General features: G+C 45.2%; 1 protein-coding gene and 1 long non-coding RNA gene across 2 annotated transcripts in view; one reads left to right on the forward strand and one right to left on the reverse strand.

The window, feature by feature from the left end:
* DMXL2 (Dmx like 2) overlaps positions 1 to 23,310 on the forward strand; it is a 431,281-nt gene that overhangs the window by 74,639 nt on the left and 333,332 nt on the right. The window lies entirely within an intron of this gene.
* Positions 19,190 to 23,310, reverse strand: part of LOC310693715 — a 64,570-nt gene continuing 60,449 nt past the window's right edge. Inside the window, exon 3 of the long non-coding RNA XR_014519357.1 lies at positions 19,190 to 19,542. This is a non-coding gene — a long non-coding RNA (uncharacterized lncRNA). The remainder of the gene's footprint in view (positions 19,543 to 23,310) is intronic.

Here is a 23,310-nt window from a genome sequence, read left to right on the forward strand (position 1 = left end):
GAAATTCCCCATGGTATCAAAAAGGGTTATTTATGTATGACACCATGGCAGGCCGTGTTTTGTTAGCCCAAAAATGGAAAATGAGCAAGGTCCCAACCAAAGAAGAATGGCAACTTCAACTGATGGAATATGTGCAGCTTGTGGACCTAACATATAGAATAAGAGAACAAGAAGAACATTTGTTTAAAGATGACTGGAAAATGTTTGTTGAATATATTGGGGGGGAATTGTGTGCACTTGAAAATGTTAGAAGCATTAAGATAAATTCAGCAATGTAAGTAAATAAATAAATAAATAAATCACCAGTAGTGATGTATGGAAGTGAAAGCTGGACCATAAAGAAGGCTGATCGCCGAAGAATTGATGCTTTTGAACTACGGTGCTGGAGGAGACTCTTGAGAGTCCCATGGACTGCAAGATGATCAAACCTATCCATTCTGAAGGAAATCAGCCCTGAGTGCTCACTGGAAGGACAGATCCTGAAGCTGAGGCTCCAATACTTCAGCCACCTCATGAGAAGAGACGACTCCCTGCAAAAGACCCTGATGTTGGGAAAGATGGAGGGCACAAGGAGAAGGGGACGACAGGGGGCGAGATGGTTGGACAGTGTTCTCGAAGCTACCAGCATGAGTTTGACTAAACTGCGGGAGGCAGTGGAAGACAAGAGTGCCTGGTGTGCTCTGGTCCATGGGGTCACGAAGAGTCGGACATGACTAAACAACAACAAAGAGAAGAAGGGAAGTCATTGATAATTTAAAGATGTTTAAATGAGTATTCAAAATTGTAAAACATATATATATATATATATATATATATATATATATATATGCTAGGGCTGTTGGACTCCAACTCCCACCATCGCTTGCCTGATTGTCCTGATGGGCATTGGAGTCCCACAACATCTGGAGGGCCACAGATTTCCCTGCCAAACCAGCTTTGATGCTGTAAAATAGCAGTGAGAGCCATCCCTAACCTACCGTCTGGTCACACAGTTATGCACTATGGGAATAGAGCTGAGTTGCCCAGTAAATCACCATCTTAGGGAACTGCACAAGGGCATGACAGAGCTTATGTTTGGATTTGGTGGCTGGTGGCTTTGCCTGACCTGTTTGTTCCATCCGCATGCTACTGCTTCCGATTTTATCGTTACAAACAGGTGCCCGATATTTCCGCAGATGGCGAGATGGACGGGGAGTTCAGCCGACGAATGCACAGCAGAGTGAAATCTGTGCATTTATTTGCACTACACCCGCTGCCAGTGTGCATTGCATGGATGTCAAAGTCATGCTATTCCCCATTCAGCGATATGGTTTGATTGCTCATTAAGGCAAACAGCTTGCTGTCTACAGTAATGCACAATTACTTTTTGGTGACCAAATGACTGAAAAACCCATTTCAAATAAGCCATTCAAGAGCCAAAAAAACCATCCCATAAATAAGATGCTGGCATTAAGGTCTGGGTAATTTTATTTAAAGATAAATCTTCATGCCCCCTCTGTCAAGCTCCACAGGCCAGAATATTTTCTAATGGCAACCATTTGCCCAGAAGCAGGAAATCAGTGCAGGTAGCTGGAGGGAGAGATAGGCCAGGATTGTATATAGCTGGAAAGAGAGGGGGGAAATGTCCATCCAAGTTTGCCTCCCACTCGTTGTACATTTATCCATAAAATTACAGACTATATCACTTGGCTTTGAGAAAAGATTAATGGGTAGACTAGGTTGTCAGCTTTTAAATATCTCCGAGACTGGCATAAACAACCTGACAAAGCAAATGGACTTAAAATGCACACCACAGATTAGGAAAGATACAAATCATTCCAGGAGGACGCCAACATGGTTAATGAGCAGCGCCAAGGAAGTGCTAAAAGGCAAGAAGGCTTTGTCCAAATGAGCGGAATAAAAAGGAGCACAAACACTGGCTAAACAAATTTAAAGTTAACAAGAAGAAAAGCAAGTAAGGAAAAAATAATAATCTTTCAGAATATTGCTACCAAAGAAATAGCAATATTTTGGCAGAGGGGATTTTTTTATTAACAATAAAAAACATGTAAATGCGTTGCCAGAGGGAAATCAACCAGGGATGGTCATTGGACCATGAGATGCTGAAGCGTTACTGAAGGAAGATAAGGATAATAAAGAAGCCTGAAGCATGAAATGTTTGCTTGGATTTTTCACAGTGGAAGATCTGAAGCAGGATTGGGGAACCAGTGTGGTTCAAATATCGCTGGACTCCCAGCTAGCCTGACCAATGATTTGGGGAGGACAGGAGTTGTAGCCTTACAACCTCTGGAGCACCACAGGTTCCTGTTCCTAATGTGAAGAGGACCCACACCTGATCTTTAAAATCAGATTTTTGCATGTGAACTCTTTGCGTGGACAGGCGGAGTCCTGCACGGTCCCCCCGTCATGTGGAATAACGACTCAAGACAACGTGCTATGGGATTAAATTGGCCACAACTTTATTAAATTTCAAATGTGGGTAGACCTTGGCTCAGGCATTGGGCGTTCTCCCTCCCCGGTCCCCAGCCGGGGACCTAGGGAGCATCAGGGTTATCCAGTGTGGGGGGGGATGGGCCGGCTCTGGAGAACATATGTTCAAGCAGAGATGGCCGCCCCCGTAACGCCGCCGCCGCAGGAGAGAGCAATGACGACCTTTCGGTGTACGGCCAAGGCCTCCCTTCAGAAAACCCCTTTAACGGGGAACCCTGGTATCGCCGCCACAAGAGGAAGATGGACAAAAGGATTCCGCCCAAGGCCTGATACTGCCAAAGTTGTGACGTTTTGCTACGGGAAAGGCGAAACCTGCCAATGCAGAGAAATTCCTTTCCGGCCCTTTAACAGCGACCTTAACATAGCAGCACCCGCATACCTGTGAAGAAAAGTTAACCTGCAAAATAAGACATTAACTGAGGGTGGGTAGGGTGGGAGAAGCTCTGGAGCCAAGTGAGGATTCCTAGGTAAGATCCTCCCTCTATTGTGTGGGCAGGTAATCCCTCCCCTACCTGGCCTGGTCTCCTTGGCAATGCTTCCCCCAGGTGGGATTGGACAACTGACTGAGGTAGGCGGAGACCTCCAGGTATCCCACCTGAGGCAAGGCAAAGCCAAGCCTATGCTGTTGGGGCCGCTCCAGATCTAGGGGCTGCACGCGTCCACGCAAAGGGCGCCCCCCGTTTTAAGCGGGGAGTGGTCATTGCCCATGCCAGAGGCTCAATCCAGGTGTAGCTGCTGGGAGGAAAATCTGCCTATAGAACCAAAGGCACCAAGGGGAAATATCAGTGGCAAGAGAGCCAGTCTTGGTCAGGACCCAAGTAGGGCTAACAGGTTCAGTCAATTCTCTGCAAAACCTACAGTCCTGATCCAGATTGCCCCTCTCTGTGTCGCCAGTCAACAAGGACAACAGCTAAACACCCCCTGTTTGAAGAGGGAGCTGGATGGATATGCAATCTCGCCCCAGTGCGGTAGCTCAATCAGAACTCATTCTGGCAACTTGATTCATGCACTAAAGCCGAGAATTAAGATAATGTGCTTTTTTTGAATGCATCACATCGTATATCTTTTTATATATGTCAGGGACTCTTCTCTATTTTGTTTTCTGGAATGCAAGTTGAAGATGCAATTAAGGCCACTAATGCGAGTTCATGATGAGTCTGTTGATTTAGTATATCCATGGCAGACAGACGCTTCAGCCTTTCCATTTAGTCAGAGTGTGGGTCATTCTCACCACACCCGATTCCATCTCGTAAATCTATCCTAATATACATTTAAAGAGGAATCAGCCCCTGATTCAGAGCACCTTCCATCAGGCTGCCTGGGAATTAATTATCCTTCTGGAGAAGGAGATGCATCCCCTGTGGCCAAACATTTTGGAAATGGCATCTGGGCGACATAAGCATCTGCAAACAACCCTTTCACAGACATGATTCATATTTTATGCACACATACACTTAGACTATAGCTGCCAACTCTGGATCCGAGCTTTCATTCATTTGAAAGCTCCGGTAATCAAAAGGCAGGGGGAATTGGAGCTGTGTGCAAAAGGTCCTCTAGAAATTCTCCACCCTAGTTGTGGGCAGAGAAATTGTGGGAACTGTTTCATCAAAATCCGCCAACGTTTTCTCAGGGATGTGGTTCAACATTCGCTGTGATAGTAAGCTAGTTTCTGTTGATGGATCATAACCACAACTCTTGCTAGGTAAAGGTAAAGGGACCCCTGACCATTAGGTCCAGTTGTGGCCAACTCTGGGGTTGCGGTGCTCATCTCGCTTTACTGGCCGAGGGAGCCGGCGTACAGCTTCCGGGTCATGTGGCCAGCATGACTAAGCCGCTTCTGGCGAACCAGAGCAGCGCACGGAAACGCCGTTTACCTTCCCACCGGAGCGGTACCTATTTATCTACTTGCACTTTGACATGCTTTCGAACTGCTAGGTGGCCAGGAAATAACTCTTGCTACCAGCTGCCAAATCAGTGAATTCCAGGACGACAAACAGGAACAGAACTTGCTGACTAGTAACTTGATTTTTGTTTAGTTTTATTATATAGAGCAGAATAAAGCACAGCTTTGTACAAGTTACTATATACACAGACGAGATTCAAACTCCTATTCCAAACTCAGCACTCCAACAACCAAACTGCCTTGTCATACTGCTTATAAGGGAGAACTTAGCCAATCACCACCTGTTGCTAGACTTTCCTGTCTCCAAGCAGAATTTCTCACATACTCTGTTTAACGTGGCTTGTAATGAGTAAGCAACAAAAAAACAAACCCTGTGTTGCAAAACATGAGTCAGCAATATGAAAAGCAACAACTACTGTACAGTGGTACCTGAGGTTAAGTACTTAATTCATTCCGGAGGTCTGTACTTAACCTGAAACTGTTCTTAACCTGAAGCACCACTTTAGCTAATGGGGCCTCCTGCTGCTGCCGCGCCGCCGGAGCACGATTTCTATTCTCATGCTGAAGCAAAGTTCTTAACCTGAAGCACTATTTCTGGGTTAGCGGAGTCTGTAACCTGAAGCGTATGTAACCTGAAGTGTATGTAACCCGAGGTACCACTGTACAGTTTGATGGGTGAATCAGAAGACAATTGGTATCAGAAAAGATTGTGACAGTTACGTCAGCAAGAAACCCATTTTATTTTTATGTTTAAAACTATTCATCCAGGGGGACTTAACTCTGAATTAGACCTCAGTTGTTTTATTTGATTATCTGTATCTTTGCTGTTACTTTGTATTGTGTCTTTAAACTCGGTCTCCTTGTTATTAGTATCACCTGGGGTTGGCTATATATATTTTTCAAAAAATGTTGTTAGTAACAGTGACTACATAATCGCATAAGCACTGTTCCAGAGTATTTTTCATTCTCATGTATATTATATCTATTCGAAAAAAAGATTGGGTATGTAACTTTTTATGTTACAGTTTATAATTTCTACGCTATTTGAAGTTGTTACGCATGTGCAGGTCATCGTTTGAATATTTTATTTTCAGTTAATGAAGAAATTACATATCTTTCTACTTACGAGTGTTGAACTTATTGGCTGCTGAAGAATTCAGCGAAACAGTAGTTGTTATCTGGAAACACTGTTCAGCAGAGTCCAGAGTTGGACATCAGAATTGGACATTTGCTGATTATACAAAGCTTCACAGCTTGTTCTCCACTGGGTAAAGTCTGGCACTGTGATTTATTTAAGGACTTTCAGAGACTTCAGTTTGTTAGTTTTGATGTTTTGAATTATTCCTATGAAGTTTTTTCAAATTGTATTGTTTCTGGCCATCGTGTTGCTTTTGATGTTGTGAACTTGGCTTGTAGCCAGCAAACTAATTCCAAAAGCTGCACATACTCAATGTCTCAACAGTTTCTGTCCCACCCCTTTATTTATTTTTTGGGGGGTGTCTACTGCTGAAAGTGACAGCAGCTATGTTAGCAGCCTGCCTGCAGTCTTGCATTCCTGCAGTGCACCCCAAACTGAGGAGCAGTGATGCAAGGGAATAGTGGTCCCCACCCAAAAATGACGGAGGATATTCAGAGAAAAAACTTTCAGAGGGTGTCCCTTCTCTTTCTGTTCAGGGAAACAGCAAAATTTGCATTGCTAAAATTTAGTGGTTTCAATTTTCTGAATGCTTTAATGCTTTTTACTAATGATGCTGTTGCTTTATTCTTTTTGCAAACCACCTTGAGGCTTTTCTTTTTACAATCAAGCGGTATATAAATTTTATGAATCGAATTATATAGATATAAATAGATATGCATTTACTTGCATTTAAATGAAATGTTTGTTTTGTATTTTAATGTTCTTCCTCACTCTGCAATTGTGTGAAGAATTGGTTATATATTGTTATTGATTTATTTTAAATAATTGATTGATTGATTATACCCCGCCCATTTAGCTGGGTCTCCCCAGCCACAATATTTCAGAATATTGAAAACAGAATCAAACATTAAAAACTTCCCTAAACAGGTCTGCCTTCAGATGTCTTCTAAAAGTCAGATAGTTGTTTATTTCTTTGACATCTGATGGCATTCCACAGGGCAGGCGCTGCTACCAAGAAGGCCCTCTGCCTGGTTCACTGCAACCTCACATCTCACAGTGAGGGAACTGCCAGAAGGTCCTCGGTGCTGGACTTCAGTGTCCAGGCAGAACGATGGGGGTGGAAACGCTCCTTCAGGTATACTGGTATCATAACATATGATCGACACAACAGCACACTATGACTCTGTTGCTGCTTACTTAACCTGCACCCCTCTGTTTTGTTTATATGTGGTGAATATTTATATTCCGATTGAGAGCCAGTGTGGTGTAGTGGTTAAGAGCGATAGACTCGTAATCTGGGGAACCGGGTTCGCGTCTCCGCTCCTCCACATGCAGCTGCTGGGTGACCTTGGGCTAGTCACACTTCTCTGAAGTCTCTCAGTCCCACTCACCTCATAGAGTGTTTGTTGTGGGGGAGGAAGGGAAAGGAGAATGTTAGCCGCTTTGAGACTCCTTCGGGTAGTGATAAAGCGGGCTATCAAATCCAAACTCCTCCTCCTCCTCCTCCTCCTCCTCCTCCTCCTCCTCCTCTTCTTCTTCTTCTTCTTCTTCTTCTTCTTCTTCACCCAAAAAGACACTCAAAGCAGCTTTAAAAATCATGTTCACTTTGGGTATCAACTGGACTTCTGCTCACACAACAGAATATATATCCACCCCCTCTCCACCCATGGGCCACCTGCAGCCTGCCCCTGCCTCAAATCCACTGTGTGGGTTCCTCTGACCCTTTGCAGCAGATTTGGAGGGGGCGGGGGGGTGGGGTAGAGGAAGAGGAAGTTCTGTTGCATATGTGGAAATTATTGTGTGACTTTGTTGGGTACAACCCATAGGATATCTATTGTTTCTAGGGTGATTCAGGTGGCATTTTCTATCCTTAGCTTTGCCGAAAAGAAGCTCCATGACTGTGCTGGTCTTCCCTATCCTGATTGTGGCACTGGCTTCCTAGGGAGCTGCTTGGAGAGCAATGCAGCCCAAGTTTCCAAGTAAATTTTGCAAATAGCAAAAATATTTCCATCGCCAGAGGTGCAGGAGCTAATGGGAGACAGACCCTGTCAAACATTTCAAGCATTTCCCCAAAGCATCGGCTCAGACTACATGACAGGGCTGTGTGATGGGAGTCACAGAGTTCGCCGTGTGTCAAAGAAGCAAGTCAAGGAGAACATCAGAACTTTTCCATAACATTCTGCACCAGAAGCCCTTCATTCTTTCCTTTCAGTTAAACACATTTGAGTTTCTCTGTTGTTTTGAAAAATTGTAACTCACGCTTCAAGAGGCACTGCCCTCAATGGCAGTTTTCAAGAATTCTCCAAAAATAAGAAGGGGCCTGATGGCTCAGTCCAGAAGCCCATCTAGTCCAGCAGTCTGTCCTCAAAGTTGCAAGCCAGTTGCCAAAAGGAAGCTGACAAGCAAGACAGGCGTCCTTTCCCACCCTGATCCCTGGCAAATGACATTCAGAGGCATAATACTGGATGTTATGGCCACCATGACTGATCCTGAATGGGGTAACTGTGCCCCTGAAGAACCAGGAGTCATTTTGGACTCACAGCTGTCCATGGAGGCGCAGGTCAATTCTGTGTCCAGGGCAGCTGTTTATCAGTTCCATCTGGTACGCAGGCTGAGACCCTACCTGCCTGCAGACTGTCTCACCAGAGTGGTGCATGCTCTAGTTCAGTGTTTCCCAACCTTTTTTGGGCAACGGCACACCTGTTTAATGAAAAAAATCTCGCGGCACACCACCATTACAGCCCCGTGACGTCAGCGCGCAGCGTCACGCCGGGAGGGACGCACGAAAGTGAAAGTTTTTTCCCTCCCCCTTGTTGGGGAACCTCCAAGCTTTGGGGGTGGGAGGAGGCAGCAGAGCGAGGGACTGAGGGACGGCGGCAACTGAGGCGGCGGCGGCTGTTGTGGTGGTGGCGGCGATAGCGGGCGGAGGAGGGGGCGGCGGCGGGGCTTGAGGAGCCGTCGCCGGGAGTTGCTGCTGCTGTTGTTGCTGCTGCTGCCCGGACATGCCGGCCTCCTCCTCCTCCGCTGTCTCGCGCTCCTCCCTTTTGCACGCGCTGCCCCGCCGCTCGGCACCACCACCGCGGAGCCGCCCCCGGCTCGACGCGGATCCTCGCCGCCGCCGCCTCTCACCGCCCGACTCGCCCGCCTCCCTCCCACGGCACACCAGCCAACGTCTCACGGCACACTAGTGTGCCGCGGAACACCGGTTGGGAAACACTGCTCTAGTTATCTCCCGCTTGGACTACTGCAATACGCTCTACGTGGGCTTCCTTTGAATGTGACTCAGAAACTGCAATTAATCCAGAATGCGGCAGCGAGACTGATGACTGGGAGTGGCCGCCAAGACTATATAACACTGGTCCTGAAAGATCTTCATTGGCTCCCAGTATGTTTCCAAGCACAATTCAAAGTGTTGGTGCTGACCTTTAAAGCCCTAAACAGCCTCGGTCCTGTATACCTGAAGGAGCATCTCCACCCCCATCATCCAGCCCGGACACTGAGGTCCAGCACCAAGGGCCTTCTGGCAGTTCCATTGCTGCGAGAAGCCAAGTTACAGGGAACAAGGCAGAGGGCCTTCTCAGTGGTGGCAATAAGCAACTATTTTACTTTTAAAAGACAACTGAAGGCAGCCCTGTTTAGGGAAGTTTTTAATGTCTGACGCTGTAGTATTTTTAATATTCGGTTGGAAGCCGTCCAGAGTGGCTGGGGAAACCCAGCCAGATGGGTGAGGTATAAATAATAAATTATTATCATTATTATTTTATAGCCACTGATATCTTCCATGTGTTTGTCTAATCCCCTTTGAGTGGTGCACAATAATATTAAAATGAGATACAATACAAAAGTTTCAGAGTCCTAGCAACCAAATCCTGTCTACTAGGATTGTATAGTTAATATTCCATAAAATGACTGGAGGCAGGTCCATGCCACACATTAAAGGCACATTCAGTGTGCATTTATAGCATGTGACCTCCCCCAAAGTATCTTGGGGGTACTGGGAATTGAAGCTCTGAGGTGGGGTGAGGTGGGGAACCCCAGTTCCCAGGATTCCTTGAGGGAAGTAAATGACCCTTATTGACTCTTCCTTCTCTACGATTCTATTTGCTTTAAATGTGCATTGAATGCACTTTTAATGTATGGTGTGGGTGTCTCCAAAGTTACGCTTTAGGGAAAGACCTAAGAACATAAGAAGAGTTCAGCTGGTTCAGGTCAAAGGTGTGACTATCATGAAAGGACCCCATACTTCTGAATTTGCTACTACACTCTTGCACAACACCACAACATGACATGAAATCAGCAGCTTATAGCCTTATACAGGCTTCTTAAAGTGTTATTAAAATGAAGCAGAGGTATATTTGGGTGACTGAGCACCAGATTCATTCCCAAAATAGTGAAGTCTCAGATTAATAAAATGAATGAATAATAAAGAAAGAATGGGATCTCTCTCTCTCTCTCTCTCTCTCTCTCTCTCTCTCTCTCTCTCACACACACACACACACACACACACACACACACACAAATAGGGTGTTTCCACCCCGTGTACATTCTGTACTTAGTCTGTTCTGTAATCTACTTAGCAGATTTGAGTTTCAAGGCTGTTCCTTGACTTATGTAATAGCAAAGGATTAAAATTTAAATCCTTTTTTTTCACTAACAGCATGATTAACGTAAGTCTTCTTTCACAGATACTTACAGATCTGAAGGGTGGGGAGAGATCTGTGAAGCTGCATCGACAGCTCTTTTAAAATTAAATAAGCGGATATTATCTGGAGAATTTTAAGTGGGATAAGGAATCAAAACTCTGGATGTTCCTCCTTCATGCTTTGATAGGGATATATATTAATTGGGCATTTTCTCAGGGAAAGGACGGCAGAGCAATTTGAACCGATACTGCAAAGAGTGATTTGCATTTAGATGAATTAGGTCTTGGTTTTATTTATCTCACCCGGAAACCAATCCAGCCAGGAGCCAGATGCAAGGATCCATGCCTGGTGCTAGATCACAAGAGACAGAAAAGGGATCTTATTGATGTACCACTCACCCCGCCGCCCAACTCCTCTGCCTCAGCTGGCAAAGGTTGCCTCAGTGGTTGTGTTGGAAAACTCAAGGATGATTGTCCTGGTAGACTAACATTCCTTGTCTGGTCTAAATGAGGATTTCATGGCCACCATGTTAACCCTGGGGCTGTCTCAGTACATCATAAGGTTGGTTCATGTTGCCGGTCAGAAATCCCAATCTGCTTTTTTGTTACTGGTAAATGGTGTTCGATGCTCTGGGAGATTTTCTTGTTGGCATAGCTGGAGGTCCTGTCAAGGCTTGCTTTGGAACAGCAAGATGCAGAGGTCCATCAAGCAATTTGCTCCCATGCATCTTCTCCAGTACTGTGGAACCTGGAATGTCCATTGTTTTTCAGTGGCACTTGGGATGAGGAGGCATATTGGACAATGACTGGAGTGCTGGTAGTACAAGTCTTAGAGGGAGGTGAGGCACCAAAATGCATCTTACTTTGCTGCTACCATTGTGTCCTCAGTTCTTTATAGGATAGTGCAGGGTCTGGTTAAGGTCCTGCCACAAAAACATCTGTGCAGTCAGAAGCCTTCAGGGAAACAACAACAACAACAGTTTATTATTCATATCCCGCCCATCTGGCTAAGTTACCCCCGTCACTCTGGGCGGCTCCCAACAGAATATTAAAAACATGATAAAACATCAAACATTAAAAAGTTCCCTAAACAGGGCTGCCTTCAGATGTCTTTTAAAAATAGGATAGCTGCTTATTTCCTTGACATCTGATGGGAGGATGTTCCACAGGGCGGGCGCCACTACAGAGACGCCTGGTTCTCTGTAACCTCACTTCTCACAGTGAGGGAACCACCAGAAAGCCCTCAGAGCTGGACCTCAGTGTCCAGGCTGGATGATGGGGGTGGAGATGTTCCTTCAGGTATACTGGGCCGAGGCCATTTAGGGCTTTAAAGGTCAGCACCAACACTGACCTGAGAACACTGAGAAGATGATGCCCATTAGATTCCCATCAGGGATCTTGCTATGTCCACCACCCTCCATTCCAGCAAGGAAGAGGTGTTATCCCAGTTCAAGGAGAAGTTCTGCCAGACAAAAGCACTAGAGGAGGGTGCAGAGCAAGGCCACTGAGGTATGTGGCCTGGTTAGAATCCCAAGGGCCAGTCAGAGAGGCCTGGAGGGCCACATTTAGCCCCCGGACCTGAGGCTCCTCACTCTTGCTTTACGTACACTTCGGGAATAAAAGTGAGAAGGAACTGTTAGAATTCCTGTTCCATGATTGCAGTCATGGGATTGTTGTCTATCACATGACGGTGTACGTTTTGACTCCACAGAGTGGGAAGTGACGGAGACAGGATGTTTGTGTTACTGTGTTCCGTGAAGTGGGACTATTGCCCTTTGTTCTTTCTCTTTGCTGTCTGATGATAGAGAGAGAGGGAGCCGTGTTGCAGTGCTCCATGTGCGTTTATATGTAAATAAAGTAGATTAGCCAAAATGCTGAGTTGCTGAGGTCTGTTACGCAAGCTGCAAAGACTCTGTGGATCCCTAAGTTTGCCAATGTCTGTTGGCATTGGCCGCTGTGATGTTCAGGCTGAAGAAAGCTTCTGAGGCTCCCGAACAATCAACCAGGAGGGAGGGAACATGCCAGTCGGACATGTGTCTCTGCCAGGGCCCTACTCGAGAGTAGGATGAGCTCCTGACAGGAACTAACAGGTTGAGTCCGCTGGATAGCACAGTCGATTAGAGCATGATGCTGATAACGCCAAAGTTGCAGGTTCAATCCCGGTAAGGGACAGCTGCATAGAATTCAGGGGGCTGGACTAGATTCTCGGGGTCCCTTACAATGCTATGATTCTTTGATTCAAGTCATTTACGAAGGATAGGAGCATATTTTGCAACTGCTGCACATTCATAATGTGGACCATTGCCGTTACCCACGCTGAGTTGCTGCTCTCAGTCTCCACATACTGTAAATATTAGTAAGAATTGACTCTGAATGGTTTTCCAACGTGGTCAGTTTAACGCAAAGCTAATAGATTCTTTGTCAAAATAATATAATTGCTTTGTATCCTTTGTGGGGAAGAATAATTTACTGACTGGCATTCCACTAATTAACAACCAACGTGAAAGCCCCTCAGTGCCTTCCTATTTATGAACTTCAATATCTGTGACTATTCAACAGTACATTATAATAGATTCAATATTGAAATACCTTTTTCTATATAAAAAAAAATCAGAATGACTTAATGCTTGACATGACAAGATGTGCTCTTAAACTTAGGCAAGGACGCTCTCACAAAAGAGGCCACTTGATATCAGTATAATTCTTAATTCTTTCCACCAACTTGGAAGTTCTATCGTGGCAATCTACAATTGCTTACAACAAAAGCTTTGCTGCTCATAAGGGGGCCTTTACACACGGATCTTTGTTTTCTCCCTTATCTTCCCTTTTACTCTCCTGTGGATCTTAATTTGGTTGCTATGGAAGCAACTTTCAACATCCAATTAGCGGATATAAATCCCATTGAAGAATTCTTAGCGTTAGCTTAAGCTACCTCTGTGTAATTCTACTTCCATAAACCATGGAGGAGGAGGGGGGAAGTTAACAGGGAGCCAGATAAGCACTGTCATTCATTTTCGATGCTGACAACCAGGAGACAATCGTAGCTCAAGGTAGCCCCCAAATCCCTTTACAGCGCTAGTAATATTCAAATGAACACATCTTGCTGTCCACAACACAATGAGAATATATCAACATCAGCTCCTCTGGTTTTGAAGTACAGGTTGCCATTTCAGTCCCTTTTGTGACACGGATCCTCTTCAATAACAATTATTTTGCAACGGTGCTTGGAGATTCTGAAAGGGGAGGTGGAAATTCCAAAGACAGCAGCAGGCAGGTCTTGAATGACGTTGATAGCTCAGTCGGTGGAGCATGAGATGCTTAATCTTAGGGTCGTGAGTTTGAGCCCTACATTGGACAAGAGATTGCTGCATTGCAGGGTGTTGACGACTTTCATGGTCCCTTCCAGCTCTACAGTGCTATGATCCTTTGCCTTCAGCTCGACTGAAGACAGTGTGTGCTTCCATTCAAGATGTGGTGAGGGTCTGGGCAACCTCTTCACACCAGGACAAAAGCGTGTTGGGTTCTTATCCAAGATACGTTGCTTGCAGATGATGCAGCCTTGGCAGTGCACTCTGAGGAAGCTCAACAGAGACTCATCAACCATTTTGCCCAAGCCTGTATGGAGCTCAGCCTCGCCATCAGCACTCCACACATCAGCACTGGTGACCACTCACTTGAGGGGGTCAATGATTTTGGGCTCCACCATAACCATCAGGGCTGAGCTGGACAAATGTGTTGGCAAGGCAGCTAAGGCAATGACTTGTCTCTTCAAAAGTGTATGGGAGAATATGATACTCATGATACTCATACTCATGCAAGGAGAAGGTCTACCAGGCTTACATGCTGCTTTATGGAAATGAATCATGGGCAACTTAAACCCGCCAGGAAAGGGGCCTCGATGCCTTCCATGTGCACTTCTTTCTCAGCAATGTCTATGCTGACTTGGTCATGAGAGCCAGTGTGGTGTAGTGGTTAAGAGCAGTGGACTCGTAATCTGGTGAACCGGGTTCGCTTCCCCACTCCTCCACATGCAGCTGCTGGGTGACCTTGGGCCAGTCACACTTCTTTGAAGTCCCTCAGCCTCACTCACCTCACAGAGTGTTTGTTGTGGGGGAGGAAGGGAAAAGGAGATTGTTAGCCGCTTTGAGACTCCTTAGGGTAGTGATAAAGCGGGATATCAAATCCAAACTCCTCTTCTTCTTCTTCATGTAGAGAGAATGGAGGATGGCAGGATCCCCAAGGACGTGCTCTCCAGGGAGCTTACGTCAGGCACTATGCCTGTTGGCAGACCAACTGTGCATTACAAAAATGTCTGCAAACATGACATGAAGTCTGGCAACATTAACCTCGCCATGTGGGAATCCCTTGCAGGTGACCACAGTGCATGCAGATAGTCAGATCTGGTATCCACAGAAGTGACCAGAGGAGGAATGCCTGCTGGGAGGAAGAAATGACTGTGCACCTGTAGCAGTAAAACTGGATGCCTTCATGTGTCCCATCTGCAACAAAACATGTCTCTCCTGTATCAATCTCTACAGCCGCAGCAGGCACTGTAACTTTACCCCTGAAGGCACACTCCTCCATTGTCTCCCTAGACAGACAGATGCCAACAATGATTCAAGGAAGTCACTAAACTGCTTTAAAAAATGGAATGGACACAAAAACTTTATCCTAATAGATGCATTTCTCATACACATTACTTGGCTGGGAAACTGCACAGCAAAATTCAGTGAAGTGCTGGTTGTGGAGGCTCGCTGTGTTTCTATTTCCATATTGTTTCAGAAAGTGTGGATTTGGTAGGTTCACTTTTTAAATGTGAACCGAAATTAATTTCTACCCGAACCCTGCTAAAGGCTCAGTCTGGGTTTGTTGGCTGTTGGGCCAAGTGTCAAGCCTGCCTTGTCTTCCAGCTTAGACTCTTCTCAGAATCTAACTCACCTTACCATTCTTCTTTTGGCCTGTGGCCTCTGCTTTGCTTGGCCTTGCTTGTCTAGACGTACCTTCTGCTTCATCTGGCTTTGACTTCCCTACTCCTCTGAATGGGGGGAGCTCAGTGGGAGAGGAGGGGCAAGCTCACCCCGGAAAAGTGAGCTTGTTCACACCAGAACAGCTCGCCACACTGTCACCACTCTCTGTAGAATATATATTTGTAATTACTAAACATACACGTGCTTTGCTTCTCTGTCCACAGATGAATAATTTCATCAGTCTTCCTTTCAATCTGCTGGAACCTTTGGACAAAAGAGATGGCACAAACCCTCTGGCTGCTGTCTGAAGTGTTAATATTGTTCCAGAGAGTGGTGCTTGTTTGTACACCATCTAAGCTTTAACCGCTCCACATCATCTTTGAGCCTCCCTGCATTTAATTGACACATTGCTTCCCCGCTTCAGGAATTAATAACAGGAATGGACTGTGCTCATGTTTCAATCTCCTGACGGTGTTCGCAGGCGCACAGATCGAGCCTGGGCTGATATTCCTGTACTTCCTTGATCGTGAAAGAGACTTCTTCTTTGTGTGCGGAACCAACATTAACATTTCAAAAGTGAAAACAAAACAAAACAGCACGCTTCCATCTCCATAACCCCTGATCAGATTGTGGTCACATCGGTCTGAATTTTGCTACGCGTCTTAGCGACTCCTTATTTTGAGAGGAAGCAAACAAATAAGAGTCACGTCATCTGGGAAAATCCACCAGCCTCTCCTGTTGGCAAACAGCATAATGCTAGTTTATTCTCTTTTCACCATCAAAGAATTCCATCTTTTCTTTTCTTTCATATGCAGCTATTCTTGATGTCTGGGGGGGTGGGAAGAGAGAAGGGCAATGATGCCATCTTTTCTCATTAGCTAGAAAGCAACTGGTAGAACTCTGCCGCATTCAATTTCCTCATACATTCATAACAAGGAGTAGAGGCTAATAAGGAGACAGACAATTAAGTCAGTCCACAGACAGGCACACGTGCCGTCATCAAACTAATAGCTCATGTTACAGTCATTTCCCCTCCATCATGACTATTTCATTTCTAATAAAGCAGTCTTAGCACCGTCTGGTCCCCAGATGAAGAATATCTATAGCAGTGGGAAGGAGTCTGTAGCCCTCCAGATGTTGCTGGACTTCAATTCCCATCATCCCTGACCCATCTGGCTGGGGCTGATGGAAGCTGGAGTCCAAGAACATCTGAACATGCTCTCCATCCCTCTGTGGTAGACTATATCCATTTTCAAAAGTTCATGAACCCAGGGTAGGCTTCCTGCCCCCCTCCCTTTGAGCTGTTGTGTTGAAAGCATTTGCTCTGGGAAGCCTCTGGTCCCCTTGATATTATGGAAGGGTCATAGCTAAGTGGAAGAATATCTGTTTTGCATGCAGAAGGTCCACGTTTTAATCCCCAGGTGAGGAATGTACCCTGCCTGAAATACTGGAAAGCCTCTACCAGTCGGTGTAGACAATGCTGAGCTGGATGGTCTGACTCGGTGTAACACAGTTGTTAGGTTTCCAGTGTCCTGTGTGTTCCTTTCATCTTATTCACCCTAAGAATGCTTGTGGCAAACACTTTATTCTTGCATTCCTAATACATCAATCTACAGTCAAACCTCGCTTCCCAAACGCCTCTGTTTTGGAATGTTTTGGCTCCCAAACGCTGGAAACCCAGAAGTAAATGCTCTGGTTTTCGAACAGTTTTTCAGAAGCCAGACAGCTTCCGAGCCGTTTTTTTCTTTCATTTTTTTCATTGACTTTGCAGCCAGCCCGTTGATCCTCAGTTTCCAAATTTTTCAGAAGCTGAACGGTCTTCCGGAACGGATTAAGTTCAAAAACTGAGGTTCCACTGTATAGGACAGAGCACAATAGGTAAAAATGGATTCCTACCTTAGTCCAATTAAGAAGACAAGAAATCAAAAGAAAAGAAGCAGCAACATTGTATCTGTGGCCAGCTAGTCCTGTCATATGCCAGGTGGATGGATCGCCTACCCAAACACCCAACTAGGGCCCAGATGAAGGCCTAAACAGCAGGTATATTTTTTAGCAGGAACTTGAGGGAACTTCTAAAAATTAAATAAAAATGATTTTTTTTTATGTCTAGGGGGGCTGGAACAGATATGCACACAATGCCTGAGCTAAAAATCCATCTGTATCTGTAATCAAAAAAGTTGTGGCCATTTCTAATCCAGATGATTGTCTGCTTGAGTTTATTAATCACATTTTACATTTAGCCACTGCCTGAGATGTGGGGTGGCCCTGTGACTGGGCCCGCAATAAACAAACTTTGTGCTGAGTTCCCCCACCTCCCCCCCCCCCGAAAAAAGCACTGATGCTAAGTATCTCCTGGTAATGGTGATGGGGGATCAGGTCAGAAATTCAGGGTAAGAGGAATGGAATGGAGCATCATGAAGAAGGGCATGGATGACTGGCTGGCTGGAACACTGGATAGGAGCTCTGCGTGCCTGCGGTTCCCATTTGTAATGCGCCCTACAGTTCCCTCTCAATAAAATGTTTCCCCACAAAGCACATTATCATGTCGATAGATGGAAACTTGAAATGGGCCTTTATTCTTAACTATGGGCACTATTACGATGTCAATGGAATCCTTTCATAGCCTTCCTAGCATTTACAATACCACCAGCAGCATTAGAATATCAATGAGCTTCCATTGCATTTGCTATTTTATTTCATTGCCCTCCCTCTGCAACCTCCTGAGTAAACAGACAATAAATGCAATGCCATTGCAGCGCTTGCTTAATTTAATCCTCACAATGCCAGGGAAAGTTGGGGCGAACACCAGCTCTCCATCTTCAGTGTTTTATACCGGGAATGAAATTTATACTGCAATATAATGCACAAGGATCCTTGTAAGATGTACAGGATGCATACAAAGGAAGTTAATGTTCAAGTGCTCACATTACCTTGGCTCAGCCTCCTCAAGAAAGACCCTTAATGTATTACCATATCAGAATGTTCTATGTTTAATAATGATGGTCTCACACACACCCAAAAAAAGATGATTGCGGTGCTGATCATTCTCTAATGTCTAGCTCCAGAAGGAGAATGGATGTCTGAAGTAGTCCCTTTCAATACAATCAGAAAGCTTTAGAATTCAAAATATGAATTAATTCTAAATTTAAAATACTGCAATTAGGCCGCAACCCAATAGCCAGTTTCTTGGGAATAAGCCTCTGTCATACCCTACCCTCTCTATGAATCCTAAGGATTGTTAGAACCTCAGTGTCCCTTGCTTTCAGAGACCATCTGGTGATCCCCTTTGCTCTCACAAGCCTGGGTACTCTGATCAGCATTGACCCCATCTGTCAGTGTGTTTTATTTCCTCAGTTAAGTATTCCCTGCTACACTCTTGCAGCCCTAATTCAGTGTAGGTTCCCTGCATTATGGAATCCATCCCCAACTTCTTTAAGCCAATCACTGGGGGTTTCCTGTACCCCAGACCTTCCCTACCAATTCTTTCTATCTCTTTTCCTCCAGTTCTGGAGTAAAGCTTCTCCCAAACTTCCCTGTACCATCATTCTCTGTCTCACACTATGCATTTTTAAAAAATCTCTCTTCCTCCTAGTCTCCCTCTTTGTCTCTGTTTTTGGTCTTCTGCTTCCTTTCCCTCCAGTCTCCATCTCTATATTCCTGTCTCTGTCCCTATCCCCATTCCCATCCCTGCCTCTGTCCCTGTTTTCATTCTTCACTCTCCACCTCTCTGGCTCCTCTCTCCCCAAAGCTACCTGCTCCACCTGCTTTCTCTCACTTGGGAAGGGATTCTGCTTGGATTGTAAGGTAAAAGGTAAAGGATCTCTGGACAGTTAAGTCCAGTCAAAGGTGACTGTGGGGTTGCGGCACTCATCTCGCCTTCAGGCCAAGGGAGCTGGCATTTGTCCACAGACAGCTTTCCGGGTCATCAATCATTCAAATACCAGATGATATAATTTAGCCCCCCCCCCCCCCCCCGTGCTAGATTTGCTGGTTTGATTATTTTCTTTATTTCTGCATTCCAAAATCCTATTAATTTCAATTACATTCCAATCAAAATAATAATCCCTTATACAACAACTGCAATATTAATAACTTACGTTCGTGTGTTGACACATGAAGTGATTTATAGAACTACAAGTGAGGCACTCAAACTATATCCTTGTGCTTCCTGTGTGTTGCAATTATTCTGTCCGTGGTGTTTCTTTCTGTCGTAAAATGTTATGTCTAGTTTTTCCCCGGTTGTTGCTGTTCTCCATCATGCCTTCTTTTTCTCTTTCCTTTTTTTGGCAGATGTATTCGGCAGCACATCATCAGCACAGTTAGTGTGTTACTGGAACATCCACAAATCTTTCCGCTTTCCCAGTGGTAACACACTGTTGCCATATGGAGGGACACTTTTGCACTACAACACAACAGAAAGGGACAAAAATAAATAAATAACCTGGAACATTTGTGGTGGTGCATAATTAAACTATATAATTCAATCCAACAGGAGGCAGTGATGGCCACCACCAAAGATGGCTTTAAAAGTGTCTTGGACAAATTCATGGGAGGATAAGGCTCTCAGTAGCTACTAGCTGCTTCTGAATTTCTGAATGCCAGTAGCTGGAAACAGGAGAGGAGAATATTCATGCGCTCAGGCCCCTGCTTGGTTTTCCACAGGCAGTTGCATGGCCACTGTGAGAACCTGATGCTGCATTATCTGGGGGAGGGGGTTGGTCTGATCCAGCAGGCTCTTCTGATGTTCCTATGCGGTATAAAAAGTTGCAGGATTTCATCAGTGTCATGAATGAACCAGCCCCCAGAGAAGGTTTGCAGCCAGTTGAAGGAAGCAGCCAGGAACAGAGCGGTTTAACTGCCAGGCAGGATGAGCACCGGCAAGTGCCAACTCCCCGGCCCTTTGGAATGCAGATTGATAAGGGAGTGACTGAGAGCGAGCCAGAACTCTGCCAACGCTCTTGAGAAGTGCAAAATGCCGCAAACAGAGAAGGAAGTAGTTCATCAGGCAGGAAAGCACTAAGAGACAGCCCCTCAGAGAATGGGGAAGAGGTGGGAGCTGACCCTCTCAGTCCAAGGTCTCGGCGAATGGGAGGGCTCCAAGACAGGAAGCAAAACAAGAGACGTCAGAAGCAAAAGTTCAGCTGCTTCTGGTCTTGCAGGAAGCAGTCTTCAGAAGGATCATCATGACTGATGAGGCTGGCGGCTTGTTAGAGCCGTCCGGCGAACTCTGTTTGTTTTGGGCAATAAATCTTCCTTTTCAATTAACTCCGCTTACTGCGTTATCAAGATGGGAACCGGGACGCCTGACAATCAGGAAGCTATGGGAAATGCACTGATCAGAAACAAAGCAGCATGTCCACCCCAAAATATTTTCAGGCACATAGAGTATTGAAAGCAAGATTGCATCTAACCACCCTGCTAGCATAAAGAGCACAAATCACCATGAATACATAAGAAGAAGGACATCTGAAGGGACTCTGAATGCTAAATGAGGGAGTTGGGAGAGAGAAATATGAGCATTATGTTGGAGCCCCCAAATCTGCAAAGATTCCCCACAGTGATCTTTGGTGAAGGCAAGAGGAAGGGGAGGGAGGCACCAACAAGCGCCAGTACTAAAGTATGGAGGCGAAGTGTTATAATACTACTCTGGCAAGCAAGCAAGGAGGGCGAGGAGAGCCCTTGACTCCAAGTGGCTCAGTCAATGGGAGGCATCTCTTCTGAAGTAGCTCAGATGAATAGATGTCTGTGGCAGCTACACTGTTCAAGAATTCATTTACCAACCTTTACTTCTAGGAATATCACTTACGTCAGAATTTCCATGAAGACAGTTGGCAGAAGCATATAACTAAAAGCCCACACAATGAGAGGATGTGATGCCACAAATCTCAAATAATGCAGTATTATAGTTTGCTGGGAAGGTTGAGGAAGTATATGTGTTATCTGATCAGCTGAGGCATCCATATTTGATCCAAAAACAGAGAATGGGCCATGATTTACTTTACAGAACCTAAAAATATGTCTTTGGGAGTATAACCACACCTCCCATTTTAACTCATGGGAGAGAAATTCCACCACTGTGCCCCTGAAGCTGAAAATCTTAATGGTCTGGGGGCAGGTGATCCAATACAAATTTTCCTAGTCCTTGAGATCAGTCCCAGAAGCTATGCTTGTGGATCCACCATACAAATTTATAAGATTGACAGCACGGGAGACAAGGCCTTTTCAGAGCTGTCCCCCTGTCTGTGGAACTTCCTCACATGTTTGGTCTCTCCAGAGTGGATTTTAAATAGGCTTTGAAAACTCATATATTCCATGCTGCGTTAAATTCGCATGCAGAGCTTTGTACAGTTTTTATATCACTGCTGGTATTAAATGGTTCCTGTTCGCTGTTTAAATAAATAAAAGTGTGGCGCTGCATTTTAAAATGTTACACCTGCTGTTTTGTCTTTCTTTGTATCTTGTATAGGAATTCTGTTTTATCCCTTTTCCGCAAGCCACCTTGAGAGCCTCCTTAAAATAAATTAAACAAACAGACAAACAAACAATTGTCAGAAGGATAACAATAGTCACACTGGATGGAAGAAATGAATTATCTGAAGAGACAAGTGCTTTGGGGAAACAATCATTTGTTATCTGAAATAGGTGACTCTCCACCTGCTCCCCAGTCACTGTCTCACTTAAATGGCATTTCTGCTTTTCAGATAAGGGAGACCATTTGGTATAACTTGAGTCTTGTGAAGAAGGACTGCAGTTCAGTGGTAAACTGGCAGAGCATCGGCTTTGCACGCAGACAGTTCCTGGCCCAATCCCTGGCATCTCCAGGTAGAACTGGGAATGTCCTCTTGTCTGAATCTCTGGAGAGCAACCACCATTCAATAATGAGCCAGGTGGACCCTTTGGACTGACTCAATATAAGGCAGATTTCTTTGTTCTTATGATTCATAGTTCAGTCTCTTTAGCCACTAAGCTGTGCTAGCTTAATCAAATTTGATTGTACTTTAGCTTGCCTGGTCAACCTGTGCCAACAGTGGCTGGGGAAACCCAGCCAGCTGGGGGCGGTTGTTGTTGTTGTTGTTGTTGTTGTTGTTGTTGTTGTTATGTGTGCATTAAAGATCCTGTTGCATGCCCAAAATTTAACATTCCTAGTGGTGCAACATCAAAAAAACTAAGATCATGGCCACTGGTCCCATCACCTCCTGGCAAATAGAAGGGGAAGAAATGGAGGCAGTGAGAGATTTTACTTTCTTGGCCTCCATGATCACTGCAGATGGTGACAGCAGTCATGAAATTAAAAGACGCCTGCTTCTTGGGAGAAAAGTGATGATAAATCATCTTAAAAAGCAGAGACATCACCTTGCCAACAAAGGTCCGTATAGTTAAAGCTCTGGTTTTCCCAGTAGAGATGTATGGAAGTGAGAGCTGGACCATAAAGAAGGCTGATCGCCAAAGAATTGATGCTTTTGAATTATGGTGCTGGAGGAGACTCTTGAGAGTCCCATGGACTGCAAGAAGATCAAACCTATCCATTCTGCAGGAAATCAGCCCTGAGTGCTCACTGGAAGGAAAGATCCTGAAGCTGAGGCTCCAGTACTTTGGCCACCTAATGAGAAGAGAAGACTCCCTGGAAAAGAACCTGATGTTGGGAAAGATTGCGGGCACAAGGAGAAGGGGACGGCAGAGGACGAGATGGTTGGACAGTGTTCTTGAAGCTACCAGCATGAGTTTGACCAAACTGTGGGAGGCAGTGGAAGACAGGAGTGCCTGGCGTGCTCTGGTCCATGGGGTCACAAAGAGTCGGACACGACTAAATGACTAAACAACAACAAGTGGTGCAACACGACTTGTTTTGGGAAGTTCCCATGCCAGAGGAGAGTGGGATTCATTTTCAGGTTTCTAGAAGCTCCTTTCCCATCTCTGCTTCTTGTTTTCTTTACTCTTTTATCCCCCCCCTCTCTTTTTTGCACAGATAACTCCATCCCCCTACCCCAAATTGCATCCCTACTGGGACAATGTGGGTTTGCCCTACTTTTTAAGCTCTGGCAAAATGACTGGAATTACATTATGAATTACTGTTGACAATAGCCAGCCTACTTTTTTAAGCAGGATGTCCCTTCCAGGTTCCTTTTGTCCTGGCAGTAAAGTAGGCTGAGAGCAGTCGTTCTTTCAAGCA

The sequence above is a fragment of the Podarcis liolepis genome (genome assembly GCF_965112155.1).
Source record: "Podarcis liolepis genome assembly, chromosome: 14".
Taxonomy (NCBI): Eukaryota; Metazoa; Chordata; class Lepidosauria; order Squamata; family Lacertidae; genus Podarcis; species Podarcis liolepis.